Raw genomic sequence first — 19,098 nt, 5'->3', positions numbered from 1 at the left:
ACAAACCACAGAAGATAAGGATAGTGTCAAAATGAAACTGAAAATATACAATATGGGTAAGTGATAAGATTAGTGGCAAGGCATAGGACTGGGAACACTTTAAAAGTGAACCAAAGATTGTCAAAACAAAAACTGAGGGAGAGGGTGGCATAGTGGCTCAGTGATTAGCATTGCCACCTCATAATTCCAGGGACTCAAGTTCAACTCAAACACAAATTTGAACATCCTCCCTGTATCTGTCTGAGTTTCCTCCAGGTGCTCTGGTTTCCTCCCACAATCCAAAGATTTTCAGGTTAGGTGAATTGGCCATGGGAAATTGCCCATAATATCGAGAGATGTGTAGCCTTGATAGATTAGCCATGCGAAACGGAGGTTTACTAAGGACAGGGAAGGGTGGTGGATCTGGGTGGGATGCTTCTCAGAGGGTCGATGTGGACTTAATGGGTTGAATGGCCTGCTTCCACAGTGTAGGGATTCTATAAACAATGAAGGCAAGCTAGCAACGGACGGTAAGAGCTTCTTTAATTATATGAATAAAAAGAGAAAAATCAATTTGAACAAAAGCCCTTTGAGAATGAGGTTGGAGAGTAAGGAAATGGCAGAGTAATTGAATAGCATACCTTAGACTTCACCGCCGCTAACACTTTACATTCCAAAAACACTAAATCACCAAGAATCTGAACTGGGGCAGGAGATAAACAGCTTTAAAGAAGATTCACTGGACTCAAATCATTAATTTTGTTTCTTTCTGCTCAGTTTCTGCCAGACCTGCTGAGTTTCTCTGCATTTGCTTCATTAGGTTGCTGTCTGGAATAACATGCTGTATTGTGACAAGAGCCAGAGTAAGTATTCTCTGGAGTGTTGAAGAAGGTCTGGTGATTTCGTTGAAGTCTATCAGATTTGGAGTAGATTTGTTTGCATAGATACTGAGAGATGGAGAGCCCTGGTCAGTGAATCTACAGCTCAGCAGCATTTGGAATCCTCTTCTCCGGGGAGGATTGAGGATGCTCCACCATTGAATACATGGCACAGACAGATTGTTTGTCTCAGGGAATCATAGGATATGGGGAATGGGCAGTAGGGTGGAGTTGAGGCACAAAATCAGCCATCAACATATTGAAAGATATGTTGGATGGGATGAATGTGGGTTGAGCTTTGGGTGCTGGAAAAGCACAGCAGGTCAGGCAGCATCCAAGGAGCAGGAGAATCGACGTTTTGGGCATAAGCCCTTAATCAGGAAAGGGGTCTTGCCTGAAACATCACTTTTCCTGCTCCTCGGATGCTGCCTGACCTCCTGTGCTTTTCCAGCACCCCCTCTTGACTCTGATCTCCAGCATCTGCAGTCCTCCTTGATGGGCTGAATGGTCTATCCTGCTCCTACTTCTTGCAAGGGCTTCCTAAAATCCAGTTCCCAGAAAAGCTGAGCCTGACCAAGATATTACTGAGGTTGGCTTAACTTCCCTGTTTGTCCTTCCAATCCCCTCTTAGTGAAGTCAGTTTTTTTTAACAACTTGACCTGTGTCCTTCAAGAGCTCATGTTAACTTTAAATCATTCATGGGGTGTAAGTGCTGCTAGTTAGGTCAACTTTTATTGCCTGTGTCTGGAGAAGGTGGTTCTGAGTTGCCTTGTTAAACAGCGGTAGTCGTTGAGGTGGAGACTCACCTGAAATGTTTTTAGGGAGGAGTTCCAGGACAGTGACTCAGCGACAGTGAAGTACCAGCGATATATTTCCAAGTTGGGATGGTGTGTGTCTTGGAGACGGACCTGCAGGTGATGGGTGACCCCATGTATCTGCTGCACCTTTCAGATGGTAGAAGCCACAGGCTTGGAAGGCCATGTTGAAGGAGCGTTGGTGTGTTGTTGCAATGTATCCGACAGATGATATGCACTGCTGCAACTATATATCAGTGGAGAAAGGTCTAATTGTTCAATGTGGTGGATGAGGTGTCAATCAAACAGGCTGCTTTGGATGGTGTCAAGCTTCTTGAGTGCTGTTGGAGCAGCACCCATCCAGGCAAGTGGGGAGTATTCCATCACACTCCTGCCTCCACACTCTGTTGTATCTTCTCTTTCCCCATTTATTGCCCTCCTGAGTGTGTGGGATCGCATGGAGGTGATTTATAATATTTTAGCATAACTGCTATCCTTCTGAATCAGTTTCTTAGGTAAGTCCCATCATAATTCCAAACTTAGCCAAATTTAAATGCCTAAGCTGCAGTTTTTTTGCAAATGTTCAAGTCTCACCTTCAAGAATTGAGTGCACCATCCAGGCTGGTACGTCACAGAGTGCTGAGGGAGTGCTACACTGACAGAGGTGCTTTACAAAATTAGAATTAGAATCCCTACAGCGTGGAAACAAGCTCTTTGGCCCACCAACTCCACAACAACCCTCTGAAGAGTATCCCACCCAGACTCATTACCCTGCATTTTCCCCTGACAAATGCACCTAACCTACACATCCCCAAATAGTGTGGACAATTTAGCATGGCCAATTCAACTGACCTGCACATCTTTGAATTGTGGGAGGAAACTGGAGCAGCTGGAGGAAACCCACACAGATGCGGGGAGAAGGTGCCAACTCCACACAGACAATCACCCAAGGGTGGAATTGAACCTGGGTCCCTGGCGCTGTGAGGCAGCAGTGCTAACCACTGAGCCACCATGCCACCCAAAACGAAGGCTCGGCTGAGAGCTTTCTTATGGGAGAGTTGGTAAATATGGGTCTATCTGCTCTCTCTGATGGATGGATTAGATCCCACTGCACTATATTGAGGTAAAACAGGGCCCCCCTGGCCAATAATAATGCATCAATAATGTCACTGAAGCAGGTATCCTGATCATCGTCATACTGACTAACATTTTTCCTGTGTTACAATAATGACAGTGCAGCAGAAAGGACTTGATTGGATGTTAGTTCGTGTAGAATGTCATGTGTTCATGAGAAGTAATACTTATCATTGTCCCTTTAATCACAGTTACTTTCCATCTCTCACGTTCTCCAGTTCTGATGGAATGCTGTCAAGCTAAAACGTTTACTTTTCTTTATCCTTCACACATGAGTCTGAACATTCTCAGCATTTATCATATTTTATCATGCTACTATATTTTGCAGGAACAATCTGCCTTTCAGTTACATTATTTAATTCTTTCCCTTCATAGAATCCCCTACAGTGTGAAAGTAGGGCATTCAGCCCACACCGACCATCCAAAGGGTATCCCACTCAGTCCCACCCCCAAACCCTGTCCCTACAACTGTGCATTTCCCATGGCTAACCCTCCCAACCTACACACCTCTGGACACCATGGGCAATTTACCATGGCCAATCCACGTTAACCTGCACATCTTTGAACTGTGGGATGAAACCCGCACAGATAGAGTCATAGAGATGTACAGAATGGAAACAGACCCTTCGGTTCAAACCGTCCATGCCGACCAGATATCCCAACCCAATCTAGTCCCACCTGTCAGCACCCAGCCCATATCCCTCCAAACCCTTCCTATTCATATACCCATCCAAATGCCTCTTAAATGTTGCAATTGTACCAGCCTCCACCACATCCTCTGACAGCTCATTCCATGCACGTACCACCCTCTGCATGAAAAGGTTGCCCCTTAGGTCTCTTTTATATCTTTCCCCTCTCACCCTAAACCTATGCCCTCTAGTTCTGAACTCCCCGACCCCAGGGAAAAGACTTTGTTTATTTATCCTATCCATGCAAACTCCACACAGATAGTCACCTGAGGTGGGTCCCTTGGACTGTGGGGCAGCAGTGCTAACCACTGAGCCACTATGCCATGCATTAAAAAAGTTAGGACTGTTCACCCTCCAGAGAAGGCAGTAGGCTGAGGTTTTCAAAATCCTGAGCAAGTCTGGAGAGAGCAGACAGGGAGAAGTTGTTTCTGTTTTTATAAGAAACAAGAGTGAGAGGGCACAGACAAACAAAACCAAGGTGTTTTGAGACAAACAGTTTTCATGCAGCGAGTGGTTAGGGTCTGGAATGCACTGCTTGGAAAAGTGGTGGAGGCAGGCATTCAAGAGGGGCATTGGATAGTTATTGGGATAGAAATGATGTGCAGAGATGGGGAGGGGGTGGGAACGGCAGGAGACGGCGTAATAGAGCTGGATTGGTTAAAGAACTGGTGCCAGTGCAATAGGCTTGAATGGCCTCTTTCAGCACTATAATAATTCTGTGATTCTGTGAAATTGGTGTCTCTGGCAAGGTCAGCATTCACTGCCCATCCCTAATTGGCAGGTAACTTTCAACCACCTTGCTGTTGGTCTGAAATCATATGTCGGCCAGACTGGGTAAAGATGGCAGATTTCCTTCCTTAAAAGATTTCTTGAACCAGGTCAGTTTTAATGGCAATTGATGATAGTTGTCACGGTTGCCATTGCTTGGTCTGACTTTCAATTCCAGCTTTATTAAGTAATTGAAGTCAAATTCCCCTCGCTAAAGTGTTATCCTGGATTACTAGATCAGTGATATTACCACTCTAGCATCTCACCAAATCGATTGATTTGATTGGTTACTTATTTATGTAACATGTATTTTGTTACAACTACACTGAAAATCTCCAGTGCCACCTTAAAACACAGAAAAATAGACCAAAACATGAAACATCAAGGAGAAAAAAAAATTAAAGAAATAAAGTTCAACTTCTTGTTAAGTGTCTGGAAGTTGCTGTATTGATCTGATAGATGAGAATTAAGCTAATCACAGAAACTAAGTCTTGTCCCTTAAATAATTCTAAGACCCCTTTTCAATCATCTTACATGTTAACTAATTCCAATTAAGACCTCTGCCACTGAAGTGAACAATAAACACTTTGTAGAAGTATTTTTTTGGATATTGTTTGAAAGTTTAAATCTTTACATTTTCTTTCTGTTTTTCTCTCTCTCAATTTGAACTTCCTCTCTTATTTCTTCTTCTGGTTCTGGTTTGGCACTGCATTCATCCATGTGAATGTACATTTCCTGCAGTTGCTCCTTCAGTTCCGATTCTGTTTCTTCGATGCGGTTGGTTAAGAGGATGCCCTGCTTACTCGGGTTGACATTTCGTTTACAGCAACATGATCAACGCAGCAACACGCCACAGAATTATGGAAACACTTGAATCTGCGTGGGCAAGTCACATGGCCAATGTCATTAGATTTCATGCTGCAGAAGGGTTTGCCAATGAAGTTTTATATTGGAAGTGACCATTTCAGCCTCTCAGACCTTTTATCAATCAGATCGTACTTGGTCTTTTTTTATATTCATCAATCCACTTTTGTTTTTAGCGTGTTTGCAAATATTCTCATAAATTCAAGTCAGAGCATACAGCATTTCTTCAAACAGCATTTAATGACAAAATTTACATGTTCTTGCCTTCAATATGTCTCTAGACCCTCAGCAATGTGGTTGATTCTTAACTGCTCTCAAGGCAATTAGGGATGGGCAATAAATGCTGGCCTAGCCAGTGACACCCATATCTCATGAATGAATCATTAAAAATAGGTCCACATGGTTATGATGCTGCCCCAAATGGCACAATATTGTCTCAACTGAAATGATATTGTCCCAAGTGGAGTGACATTGCTCCAACTGATGTAATATTGTCCCAAATGAAGTGATATTGTCCCAAATGAAGTAATATTGTCCCAAATGGAGTGATATTGTCCCAAATGAAGTAATATTGTCCCAAATGAAATGATAATGTCCCAAATGAAGTAATATTGTCCAAAATGGAGTGATATTGTCCCAGATGGTGTAATATTGTCCCAAATGAAATGATAATGTCCCAAATGGAGTGACATTGTTCCTCTTGGCGTAATATTGTCCCAAATGAGGTGATGTTGTTCCAAATAGAGTAATATTATCCCAAATGGTGTGATATTGTCCTAAATGGAGTAATAGTGCCCTAAATTGAGTGATAATGTCCCAAATGGTGTGATATTGTCCTAAATGGTGTGATAATGTCCTAAATGGAGTGATATTGTCCTTAATGTTGAAATTACTCAGGGTGGTCCAAGGCTTGGTGTCAGCTGATCTAAATCAAAGTGGGGTTTGGTGTCCCAGTGTTGGGTAAGTAAAAGGTTTAAAGCCTCCCCCTGAAGCCTAAGTACTCAATCATTGGATGCCATCCTGGAATATCTCACCATGCTTCTTGTTCGCTCGCTCCAGTTAAGACTAGTAGCCAGTGACTAGCTAACTTCAGCTTGCTCCTTGGGTTCTTTCACAGCCTCTCTCAGCTGAAGGAAGCACGTTCAAATCTCTGGATTGAGCTGTGACCACCCAGACGTTAGGCTTGGGTTGGGAGTGCTCCCTGGACTAAAAGCTTTCTGGAGCGAATGGCGAAGTGGCTTCAGGGGAAGCCACCAGAAGTGTTGAGACAGAAGGCTTGGTTACCAGCACAGGGATGAATGGCTACAGTGAGGTTTGATAATGAGCAGGGGTGAATGTCCATTAGAGCACTGGACTGTACACTGTGACCCAGCTCTGCCTTTTCATATATAGGCAAAATAATAGCCTTGCTGAGCACTAAACATCAGTTGAGATTATTTTGAGCATATTAAATGCAAGCTCCTTGGAGCCTGCAGCTCACCCTTGTTAACCGCATTGACCCCAGAAGATTTATTCTATTTATTTTGGAAGCATATAACTGCAGTTAACTCAGTAAAAATTACACTCCTAGCTTATACTGGGGTGTTCTGTGCATTAAATGAAAGTTATTTAAAGACTTGGGTCTGTCCTTTAATAGGAGAGAGCAGGACACTGCAGGGAGTCTTCATTCCTACACCTTGAAAGAAAATGGACCGTTTGACCTGGAGAAAGATTTAGTGCCACCTACTGACACACTTCAGTATAGCGAATTTGACAAGGATTAGCGATGACCACTCCATGGTCTGTGCTGATTGATTCCAGGTACCTCCTCTCGCACAAACATTTATCTCATTCGGAAATTACGGTGCTGTTATTTCCAATGGATTCTGCCGTGAAACCACCACATCACCTTCCCCCCTCCCCCCCCACGAAAAAATGTTCTTTCCTCATCAACAATGTAGATGCGGGAAGGCTATGTCCCTATGAGGGTGAGTCTAGGACCTGAGGGCATAATCTCAGAATAAGGAATTTCCCAATTAGGACAGAGATGAGGAGGAATTTCTTCTTTCAGAGGGTTGTGAATCTGTGGAATTCTTTACTACAGAGGGCTACTGAGGCTGGATCATTCAGTGTATTCAAGTCTGAGACAGAGATTTTTTAATCAATGAGAGAATCAAAGATTATGGGAAAAAGGCAACCAACTGGAGTTGAGGATTATTAGATCAGCTGCAATCGCATTGAATGATGGAGCAAATTCATTGGGCTGAATGGCCTACGTCAAGTCCTCTGACTTATAGTCTCCTCCTTCTGAAGAAAGAAAAGACTTTCATTTACATAGCGTCCTTCATGACCTTAGGACATTCCCAAAGGTACTTCCGAGTTAACGAAATACTTTCTGAAGTGGAGTCAGCTCTGCAACACAGGAAACACTGTACCCAACTTGTACACAGCAAGATCCCACAAATAACTATGGTGACAGATAATTCAGTGCTCTTCAATGCTTGGGACACCTAAGTGGAGTCCAGAGCTGGTTTAACATCCACCTGAGAGGTCAGACTGCACCTTTACCAGTCACCTCATCTGAAAGATGGCTTTTCTGTCAGTGCAGCACTCCCTCAGGACTGACATTCTGTGCTCACGTTTCTGGTGTCCATCTCAAAATGAAAAAAGGAAGGCAGATATTTAGCAATTGGTGCCTGCAGTACTTGGATTGGTTCATAGAGATTCTGCACAGATCTTGATTTTTTGAAGGCCATGCATTTATGGAGGGTTTTTCATGACCATCAGGTACCTCAGAGTGTTTTACAGCTAAGCACATACTCACAAAGAATAGTTACTGCTGTAATATAGGAAACACAGCAAGTTTTAATGACTTGAGTGTAGATTACAGATGCCAATAACCATATGAATTATCCTGAAGACGATTTCCATATTGGCTGCTATATAAAAACGATATGTCAAAGAAACTACGACGCTGTACTTTGTATCTTCATGCCTACAAAATTCCAAAATACAAAACATGAATCAACTTTATTTGGACCAAAAGTGCAGAGTTAAACATTGATTATGAATTACTGTTGCTGTAGAGAGGACCGTGTCAAAATTCAAATGCTTCAGCTATCAATCACTCCACTTTGAATTGAAGCTCTGCAGTAACAGAGCCTCTGGAATGAAAACAAAACACTGCAGATTCTGGAAATCTGAAACAAACAGAGAGTGCAGGAGAAACTCAGCAGGTCTGGCAGTAATACTGGAGAGAGAAAAACAGAGTTCACGTTTCGGGTCCAGTATGACTCTTCATTAGAACTATTTTCTTCTTCAGTTCTGAAGAGAAGTCAGACTGGACTCAAAATGTTCACTCTTTTTCTCTCTGTCCACAGATGCTGCCAGACCTGCTGAGTTTCTCCAGCATTCTCTGTTTGCTGGCACAGTGCATCTGTGATCCCAACCATTGGGAAAGTAGAATTGATTTTTGGCAATGAGAAGCTCTCAGATTTTCTTTAATGTTTTTAGATTAGATTCCCTACAGTGTGGAAACAGATCCTTCGGCCCCACAAGTCCACGCTAACCCTCCGAAGAGTAGCCCACCCCCCCCTCTGACTAATGCACCTAATTCTATGGACAATTTAGCATGGCCAATCTACCCTAACCTGCACATCCTTGGAATGTGGGAGGAAACCAGAGAACCTGGAGGAAACCCACGCAGACACAGGGAGAACATACAAACTTCACACAGCCCGAGGCTGGAATCGAACCTGGGTCCCTGGTGCTGTGAGGCAGCAGTGCTAACCACTGAGCCTCCGTGCTGCCCCTAATACACAGATATTATTTCTGACAGAGGCTATTAGGCCCATGTGCCTTTTGAAAACCCTATCCATTCAGTCCCAGTCTCCCACTAATATTTTTCCCTGAACCCAACATTGCCCTCTGAATCTTTTCATGCAGGCAACAAATTCCTTTCTAACATTTCCATTGACTGCTCTTCCACTATTCCTACCAGCAAAGTTTTTCAGATCATCCCAGCTTCCTGGTTTCTAGAATGTTATAAAAAGCATGTTGTGCAATGCCTATCTTTTTGATCTTTCCAGCTTGGTCTTTCCCCTCGCAACTTACTTCAACATTTGAAAAACATAAATCTTTCCATGATTGGGCAAAAATATAATAGGAACCCAAAGTAATATTTATAGATTTTATTTAAAGAAGTGACTTCTTTTATAGATCAACTAGGCGGAGGTGGGTACTACAGATGTTGGAGATTAGAGTCAAGTTTAGAGTGGTGCTGGAAAAGCACAGCAGGTCAGGCAGCATCCGAGGAGCAGGAAAATTGACTTTTCAGGCAAAAGCCCTTCATCAGGAATATTCACTCTTTTAGAGATGTCCATTGAAGATAATCAATACAACCAGGAAGTCTTGGCACATACTTCTTCCAGCACCTTCAAAGTTTACTCCATCCACCATTGACCCAGCAGTGTATACCATCAATAAGATGGAGCAGCTCATCAAAGAGCCATCAAAAGCATCTTCCAGCCCCAAGCTTCAGTGGCCTAGAAAGACAAGGGCAGCAGAGACATGGGAACCACCGCCTGCAAGTTCCTCTCTAAGCCACTCACTATGCAGACTTGGAAGTATATCGCCGTTCCTTCAGTGTCAAAATCCTGGAATTCCCTCCCTATCTGCATTGTGGGTCAACCTACAGCACATGGACTGCAGCGGTTCAAGAAGGCAGCTTACCCCCACCTTCTCAAGGGGCAAGTAGGGATGGGCCCAATCAGTGATGCAGGGCCCAATCAGTGATGACCATATCAAGTCATAGGAATATAGAAAATCAGAACAGGAGTAAGCCATTCAGCCCTTCAAGCCTGCTCAGACAGTGAATATGATCACGGCTGATCATTCAATCCTGTAACTTGTTCCTTCTTTCTCCCCATACCCTTTGATCCCTTTACCCCTAAGAACTATATCTAACTCCTTCTTGAAAATATTCAGAGTTTCAGCTTCAGCCACTTTCTGTAGTAATGAGTTCCACAGGCTCCCCACTCTCTGGGTGAAGACATTTCTCCTTATCTCAGCCTTAAATGGCCTACCCTGAATCTTTTGACTGTGACCCCCTGGTTCAGAACTCTTGGGTCATCAGGAACATCCTTCCTGCATTTACTCCTGAAAGTCCTGTCAGATTTTTTTAGGTTTCTATGAGATCCTCGTCATTCTTCGAAACTCCTGTGAATATAGCACTACCCAAATCCAGCCTCTTTCCAGACGTCCGCCCTGTCACCCCAGGGATCAGTCTGGTAAATCTATGTTGCGCTCCCTCCATCGCCAGAACATCCTTCCTCAGAAAAGGAGACCAAAACTCCAGACAATACTCCAGATGTGGCCTCACCAAGGTCCTGCACAATTGCAGCAAGACATCCCTGCTCCTGTACCCGAATCCCCTCACTATGATGGCCAACATACCATTTGCCTTCTTCACCGCCTGCTGCACCTACACGTTTACCCTCAGTGACTGGTGTACAAGGACACTCAGGTCTCAGTGCACCTCCCCCTTTCCCACTCTATCACCATTCAGATAATAATCTGCCTTCCTGTTTTACCACCAAAGTGGATAACCTCACATTATCCTTTGTCTGCCATATGTTTGCCCCCTCACTCAACTTGTTGAAATCATATTGAAGCATCCCTGCTTCCTCCTCACAGCTCAATGCAACTCTTCTTCAAAGCTGGAAGGAAGTTGTACATTGGACTGGAAACATTAACTCTGGCTTTTTCTCCACAGATGCTGCTGGATCCAAAGAGTTTCTCCAGAACATTGTATTGATGTTTGTGGAGATTGCTCAGTATGTGAATTGGCTGTTTCTATGTCCTATATTAGGGCAAGAGCTAGAGAACAGAATGCAATTCAATTCACTGAACAGTACTTTGGAACATAATAATGAAGTGAAGTTATATAAGTTCCGTCCTTCTTTTTCACCCAGCGAGAGACTTGTGCCATAAGAGGCCTGCGCTGGAGACTTCTCTGCTATGTAGCGTTGATAGTTCTCAGTGTTAATTTTGGAATGATGCCTCTTTGTGATACTCTCCCCACGCATTTTATGGCAAAGGTTAACCACAGCAGCACTATCTCAAACTGTGAAAAACTCCCACCAGCAGATAGACACACACAGGACAGCTTCTGAAGGACAGAGCCAGTGGCAACAGAGAAGGTGGAACTAAAAGAGAGTGAGACAAATTAGAGAGAGAGGGAAGGGAAAAAGAAACTGAGAATTACGAAACCAGAGTAAAAACAACGGGGAAATGAAGAGCAAAGTAAAAGATGGAAAAGGAAAGATTGAAGAGAAAGTGAAGGATAGAAAGTGATAGACAGGAGAGACACACAAGCCCATTGAAACTCACTCTGAATTTTGTAAAGTGTTGCTAGTTTAAATTCTAATTTCTCTGGTAAAATAAACTTTACCCTTTAAATACAGCCTCATTCTGTCTCTGCAATATGGATTCCTTTTGTTCATTCTCAGGTCGAGTGTGCACCAGTGTTTATTGCCCATCCCAAATTACCCAGAGGGCCGTCAAGAGTCAACCACATTGCTGTGGGCCTGGAGTCACATGTAGACCAAACTAGGATATGTTTTTTCCCCAGCAACCATTTCATGGTGGCCATTAGACTGAAAATTGAATTTGAATTCTATCATCTGTCATGGCAGGATTTGAACCAGGGTCCCCAGAACATTACCTGGGTCTCTAGATTTCTAGTCCAAGTATCCATGTCACTAGCTGTTGCTTGTTAAAGATGTAGACACAGGATTGTAATCATGTGATGGACAGAGTAAAGCGGTCCCAGTATGGGATCTGGGGAGTGCCCCACTGTGACTTGCTCTCTTTAAAAATGTTTCCAGACTTGGGTTGGATCAGGTGATGTGACAGGGCCCTCAAAGCAGATCGGTGAGGATAAGGTGTTGTTCCTAACTGGATGGTGAAAAGCAAACAAGTGATCATCACTCAATCAAAGACCTTAATGATTCTATTGTGTTAAATACTGATCACCATTTGGTGAATTAAGAAGTGAAAGGTTTTTAGAGATTTACAAAAGTTTCATTGTCAATCTATAGCTTTGTACCCTTTTCGCAGTCTAGAAACCAAAAATCCACCGGGGACAAACTCAGCTAACAATGGGGACAAGTGTGGACATGTTAAACTATCCCCCTGGAGCAGGTGTGACTTGAACCAGGACTACATGGCCCAGAGGTGTGGACATTACCACACCACCACAGAAACCCTGATCATCCAGCAACTTGCACAACAAGTGACAACACACAAGGACTCATCCGGGAATTAAACCGGAAACCTCTCACATGCTCATTCATTAAATAATCTAAAGTGAGGATCATATCCCTAGACCAACAAATCAGCCAAGAACTCAGCTTTTTTTTTATTGTCGTGCTGAATTAACAAAACTGCAATGACTGACTACTAGAGACACAAAAACAAAAAGAAAACAAGGGAGTGATCAGATGTGAAGTGGAGACAATGGGGCAGATGAAACTACCCAGAACCTGGGGTGCCCATTGAATTCAGCCAAAAGAAATCCTGATCTAAAAATAATGGTCTCAAAAAAAATACGTATGAAGTTGTCAGGTTCAAAATAAAACTGTCCCTTTGGTGAAGCTCTTAGTCTTACTGGGTTTAGCCTCTCCGTGATTCTAGTCTTTGGCCTATATGTAACTCTGGTCTTTAGCCTTTCGGGAATCTAGTCTTTGACTTATATGTGGTTCTAGTTTTTGGCCCAAAAATGACTCTAGTCTTTGGCCTAGATAGGAGTCGAGTCTTTGGCCTATAGGTGACTGTAGCTTTTAGCCTATAGGTGACTATATTCCCATAACAGGATGATTGACACTTCTGAAGAAGCCTGGTAAACTGCTCAGCTGTTTCAAGAAGGGCAACTGGGGGCTGGCCAATCAGTGCTGACCTTACCAATTGCCTTGACATCCTGGAAATTGGTCTGCTTAGTGGGGAATTGGGTGAGTCAATGGCACCAAATCAGTGCTTTTCTAGTCATCCAGGGGCCCAGGCGGAGGTAACGTTGACAAAGATTTGAATTCCAAAACTTGAAATCAATAAAGCATTGAATTGAAAGCTGGTGACAACTGTCTATCTGGTTGGCTAATGTAGTTCAGTGAAAGAAAACCTGCCATCCTTACGCCTGCATGTGAATCTAAATAAACAGCAATGTGATTGACTCTTAATTACCCTCTGAAATGGCCTTGTAAGCAAGATAGAAAACAGGAGTAGGCCATTCAGCCCTTTGAGCCTGCTCCACCATTCAATATGATCAAAACTGATCATCCAATTCAGTCCCCTTTTCACACTTTCTCCCCACACCTTTTAGCCGTATGAGCTATAACTAATGCCTTAGTGAAATATTCTCTAATCTACCTAAGGGTAATTAATCATGTCCTTGTTATTGATTCCCACATACCATGCAAAAATGAAAAGCAATTGCCTAATTTATCTGCACCTCTACTGGCCTCAGGCAGGGACCCACAGCCTTCTAGCCCATTGAGGTGGGCAGCTATAAACTGGGTGACTGTCAATCGATGCTGTTTAATCCTCACCTATTAAAAAGTGTATGTCTGCCCAGGTACTTAGTAGAACTGATGGCGAGAGTGTGAAAAAGAAATTAACCACCGCGGCTCTCCAGGGACAGTCCATGTACGATTAGGTTTAATATGGTCTCCTCCTCCTCCTGTTAAAATAAATGAGGATCTGGAAATTTTTGCTTTTGTTTTAATGGGATGTGGACATCACTGGCTGGATCAGCATTCATTGTTGATCCCTAGTTGCCCCTTGAGAAGGTATTGGGTGAGTTGTCTTCTTGAACTGCTACAGTCCATTTGCTGTGGTTTGACCCACAATGCTCTTAGGGAGGGTATTCCTGGATTTTGACCTAGCAACAGTAAAGAAACAATGATATATTTCCAATTAAAGATGGTGCGTGACTTGGAGGGGAAATTTCTGGCGATGGTTTCTCCATGTACCTGCTGCCCTTACCCCTCTAAATGGAAGTGGTAGTGGGTTTAGAAAGTGCTGACTGAGGATCTTTAGTGAATGTCTGCAGTGCATCTTGTAGATGGTACACACTCTGTCACTAAGTGGTGGTGGTGGAGGGAGTGGATGTTTGTGGATGTGGTGCCAATCATGAAGGCTGCTTTGTCACGGTGAGAGGCTTCTTGAGTGTTGTTGGAGCAGGTGGGGAGTATTCCATCACACTCCTGACTTGTAGCTGGTGGACAAGACAGGAATCAGGAGGTGAGTTATTCATCACAATATTCCTAGCCACTGTGTTTATGAGTCCAGTTGCGTTTCTGGTCAATGGTAACCCCAAGGATGTTGACAGTGACAGACTCCATGATGGTAATATCAATGAATGTCAAGGTGTGGTGGTTAGAATGTCGCTCATTGGTGATGGTCATTGCTTGGCATTTGTGTGGGGCAAACGTTACTTGCCACTTGCCAGCCAAGCCTGGATATCATCCAGATCTTGTTGCATTTGAACATGGACTGCTTCAGTATCTGAGGAGTCACGAATGGTGCTGAACATTGTGCAATCATCAGTGACCATCCCTACTTCTGACCTTATGATGGAGGGAAGGTCATTGATGAAGCAGCTGTTGGTCCTAGGACACTGCCCTGAAGAACTCCTGCAGACCTGAGATGGCTGACCTCCAGCAACTACAACCATCTTCCAATGTAGTAGGTATAACTCCACCAAGCAGAGAGATTGCCACCTCATACTCATTGATTTCAGTTTTGCCAGGGTTCCTTGATGCCACACATGGTTGAATGTGGCTTTGATGTCAAGGGCAGTCACTCTTGCCTCACCTTTTGCATTTATTATCAAAACAGTTTCTTAATCATTGGCAAGATCCATATCTCATTGAGGCATAATAAGAAATGAAGGACGTTTGAGTTGAGCATTAAATAATAACTTGAGTTTTGTAATTCAACTGACTAGTTTGAAGAGGGGCCAAGACTCACACAGAGGAAGGTGTAGCTTTGGTTTCTACAGGGGGTTGCTTTGTAGGAACCCCAGAGGTTGGAAAATATACAGCCCCGTTTTATCCCAATTAAACCTCACAGGAGGTATTGAAATAGTAGCAATGTCAGTAGCTTGGTAACTCAAAGGCTCAGGCTAATGCTTTGTTGAGGATATCTTGCCACAGTATAATTTAATTCCAATTAAGAAATCTGGAATATGCGAGCTGAAAATCGCAGAGAGCGCTGGGGAAACTCAGCAGGTCTGGCCGCATCTGTGCAGAGAGAAAGAGTTACCATTTCAAGTCAAATACGACCCTTCTTTGAGGGAGTTCTGAAAAATCATACTGGACTCAAAATATTAACTGTTTTTCACTCTCTGCAGATGTTGCCAAATCTGGAATATAGTGGTCATCTGTGATGATCATCATGAAACTGCTATGGATTGCTGTTAAAAACCTACCTTGTTTACAAATGACCTGTAGGGAAGGAAATCTGTCTTTCCTACATGTGACTCCAGACCCACAGTAATAATCCCTCTGAAATGGCTGGTTGAAACATTCAGTTCAAGGGCAATTAGACATAGGCAACAAACACCCACATCCCATGTAAAAATAAATAAAAAAAACCAAGCTGACATTAACCACAGAAGGATATATGAGGATAGGAAACCATAGGCTTAGTCAATGGGATACAGTATAAGGAGGTGTGTGTGTGTGTGTGTGTGAGAGAGAGAGATGGAATGATTTAGCAAGCGAAATCTAGAGTTGAGGGCTTAGGCAGCTGAAAGCTGATCATCTCCTTCAACAGCTCTTTACCATATTATCTCCACAATCCCTTAATGCCATTAGTCTCCCCAAGCATTTTTTAAAAATTCATTCACAGGATGAGGGTTTCACAGGCCAAGCCAAGCATGTATTGCCCATCCCAACATTGCTGTAGGTCTTGAATCACATGTCAGCCAGACTGAATAAAGATAGCAGTTTCATTCCCTCAGGGGCATTAGTGAGGCAGATGGGTTTTCCAATATTCAACAATGGATTCAAGGTTATCATTAGACTCTTAATTCCATATTTACACTGAATTCAAATTCCACCACCTGCCATGGTAGGATTATGAACCTGGGTCCCCAGGTCATCACCTAGGTCTCTGTATTAACAGTCCAACAATAATACCACTAGGCCATCATTTCTCCTAACTGCGACCTACTCAAAGACTGACTTCCTCTGCAGTGGAGTTCCAAAGATGCACCAGCCTCTGATCGAAGAAATCCCTCTTCGTCTCAGTCCTAAAGTGGCTGCCCCTTACTCAGAGACTGTGTCCCCAGCTTCTAGATATTCGAGAGGAGACCTAATTGAGGTCTATATCATGCTTAAAGAGGATTGATAAAGTAGATGTGGAACAGATGTTTCCTCTTGTGGTGCAACCTAGAACAAGAGGTCATGGTTTTAGGATAAGGAGTGGAAGATTTAAAACAATGATGAGGAGAAATCACTTCTCTCAAAGGGTTTTTTGAATTCACTACCCCAGAGTGTGATGGATACTGGGATATTGAGTAAATTTAAGGAAGAGATAGACAGTTTTTAATTAGTACTGGGTCGAAGTTTTATAGAGAGTGACCGGAACGTGGAATTGAGGACACAATGAGATCAGCCAGGAATGGTGGAACATGCAGAGGAGGTGAATGGTCCACTCTTGCTGCTAGTTCTTATGTTCTAGAAACCAGAGAACCTGGACAATTAAAGGGAAAATTAATAGGGGCATTTCAAAATTCTGAAGGATTTGTTAGATTGAATAAGGAGAAATTATTTCCATTGGCAGATGAGCTGTTAAGCAGAGAACAAAGATTCAAGAAATTTGGCAATAGAACCAGAGGTGAGTTGAGGAAAAGGTTTTTCTGGGATAATGAGGTTTTATGATCTGGAATGCACTCTTGGAAGCTAATTCATTCAGATTAAATGTTTGGAAAGGGGAAAAAGTGCAGGGCTGCAGGAGAGAGAGAGTAAGTGAATGGGACTAATTAGATGGCACTTGCAGAAGATGCAGGTACCTTGTTGACTGGGAAATATTGTTTCTTCAATGTTCAGGGACTCCCTCTCTAACAGCATTGTGCTGAACCAAGAATTGCAACAGTTCAAGAGTGCTGCAGCCCATCACTTTCTCCAGGGCAACAAGTGATACACAATGAATGCTGGACTAATAGCTACCTGCACATCCCACGTATGAATTTTAACAAAAGGCAGCTCAGGCAAGACAGAGTGAATGATTCCTATCTGCGTTTAAAGTTTCCATAAATCTGAAAAGAACTATTTGGGGAAATGAGCATCTTCTGATCATTTACTTTTGGAGATTATCCTCCAAATTTAATGGTGTCCCAGCATCCAACCAATCAGAGAGACTTTATGTTAGATCCAACCAATCAGATAGCTCGATCTGTAACCGTCCAACCAATCAGAGAGGTCTCCAAATTGGACCCAACCAATCAGCAATTCGTCCAGTCGCCCTCAAACAAACATAAACCTCTTAAAAGTGCAGAATATTAAGAGTTGTGCTGTCACTCTCTATGTGTCTCAAACAGAGAATTAGGATATTTAGACAAATCAATAAGGGTATGCTAAGGATTTTGCATTACACTCCGCAGACGACCTACTTTAGACAGTGTACATATCTGGAATAGACCTTGTGTTTGTAAAAGTCAGCTTTGCTGTCGATGCTCGCTCTAAAACATAGTGAATTAGGATAGTTTTCGAATTCATCAAAGTGATAAATAAATAAATAAATAAATAAATACTGTACTGTTCCCAGACTGAGGGATTGTGTCTGATAGCCCAGTACTATACACTTCCCAGACTGAGGGAATGTGTCTGATAGCCCAGTACTGTACAGTTCCCAGACTGAGGGACTGTGTCTGATAGCCCAGTACTGTACAGTTCCCAGACTGAGGGAATGTGTCTGATAGCCCAGTACTGTATAATTCCCAGACTCTGGGACTGTGTCTGATAGCCCAGTACTGTATAGTTCCCAGACTGAGGGCTTGTGTCTGATAGCCCAGTACTGTACAGTTTCCTGACTGAGGGACTGTGTCTGATAGGCCAGTACTGTATAGTTCCCACACTGAGGGATTGTCTCTGATAGTCCAATACTATACAGTTCCCAGACTGAGGGACTGTATCTGATAGCCCAGTACTGTAGACTTCCCAGACTGCGGGACTGTTTCTGATAGCCCAGTACTGTACAGTTCCCAGACTGAGGGATTGTGTCTGATAGCCCAGTACTGTACAGTTCCCAGACTGAGGGATTGTGTCTGATAGCCCAGTACTGTACAGTCCCCAGACTGAGGGAATGTGTCTGATAGCCCAGTACTGTACACTTCCCAGACTGAGGGAATGTGTCTGATAGCCCAGTACTGTACACTTCCCAGACTGAGGGACTGTGTCTGACAGCCCAGTACTGTACAGTTCAGAGACTGAGGGATTGTGTCTGATAGTCCAGTACTGTACAGTTCAGAGACTGAGGGATTGTCTTTGATAGCCCTGTATTGAACAGTTCCCAGACTGAGGGACTGTGTCTGATAGTCCAGTACTGTACAGTTCCCAGACTGAGGGATTATGTCTGATAGCCAAGTACTGTATAGTTCCCACACTGAGGGATTGTCTCTGATAGTCCAATACTATACAGTTCCCATACTGAGGGACTGTCTCTGATAGCTCAATACGGTACAGTTGCCAGACTCAGGGACTGTGTCAGATAGCCCAGTATGGTACAGTTCAGAGACTGAGGGATTGTGTCTGATAGTCCAGTACTGTACAGTTCCCAGACTGAGGGAATGTATCTGATAGCCCAGTACTGTACACTTCCCAGACTGTGTCTGACAACCCAGTACGTACAGTTCCCAGACTGAGGGACTGTGTCTGATAGCCCACTACTGTACAGTTCCCAGACTGAGGGACTGTGTCTGATACTATCATACAGTCCGCATTCTTTGGATCC

Source organism: Chiloscyllium punctatum, chromosome 10 (genome assembly GCF_047496795.1).
Source record: "Chiloscyllium punctatum isolate Juve2018m chromosome 10, sChiPun1.3, whole genome shotgun sequence".
Taxonomy (NCBI): domain Eukaryota; kingdom Metazoa; phylum Chordata; class Chondrichthyes; order Orectolobiformes; family Hemiscylliidae; genus Chiloscyllium; species Chiloscyllium punctatum.
This window is presented reverse-complemented; position numbering follows the sequence as displayed.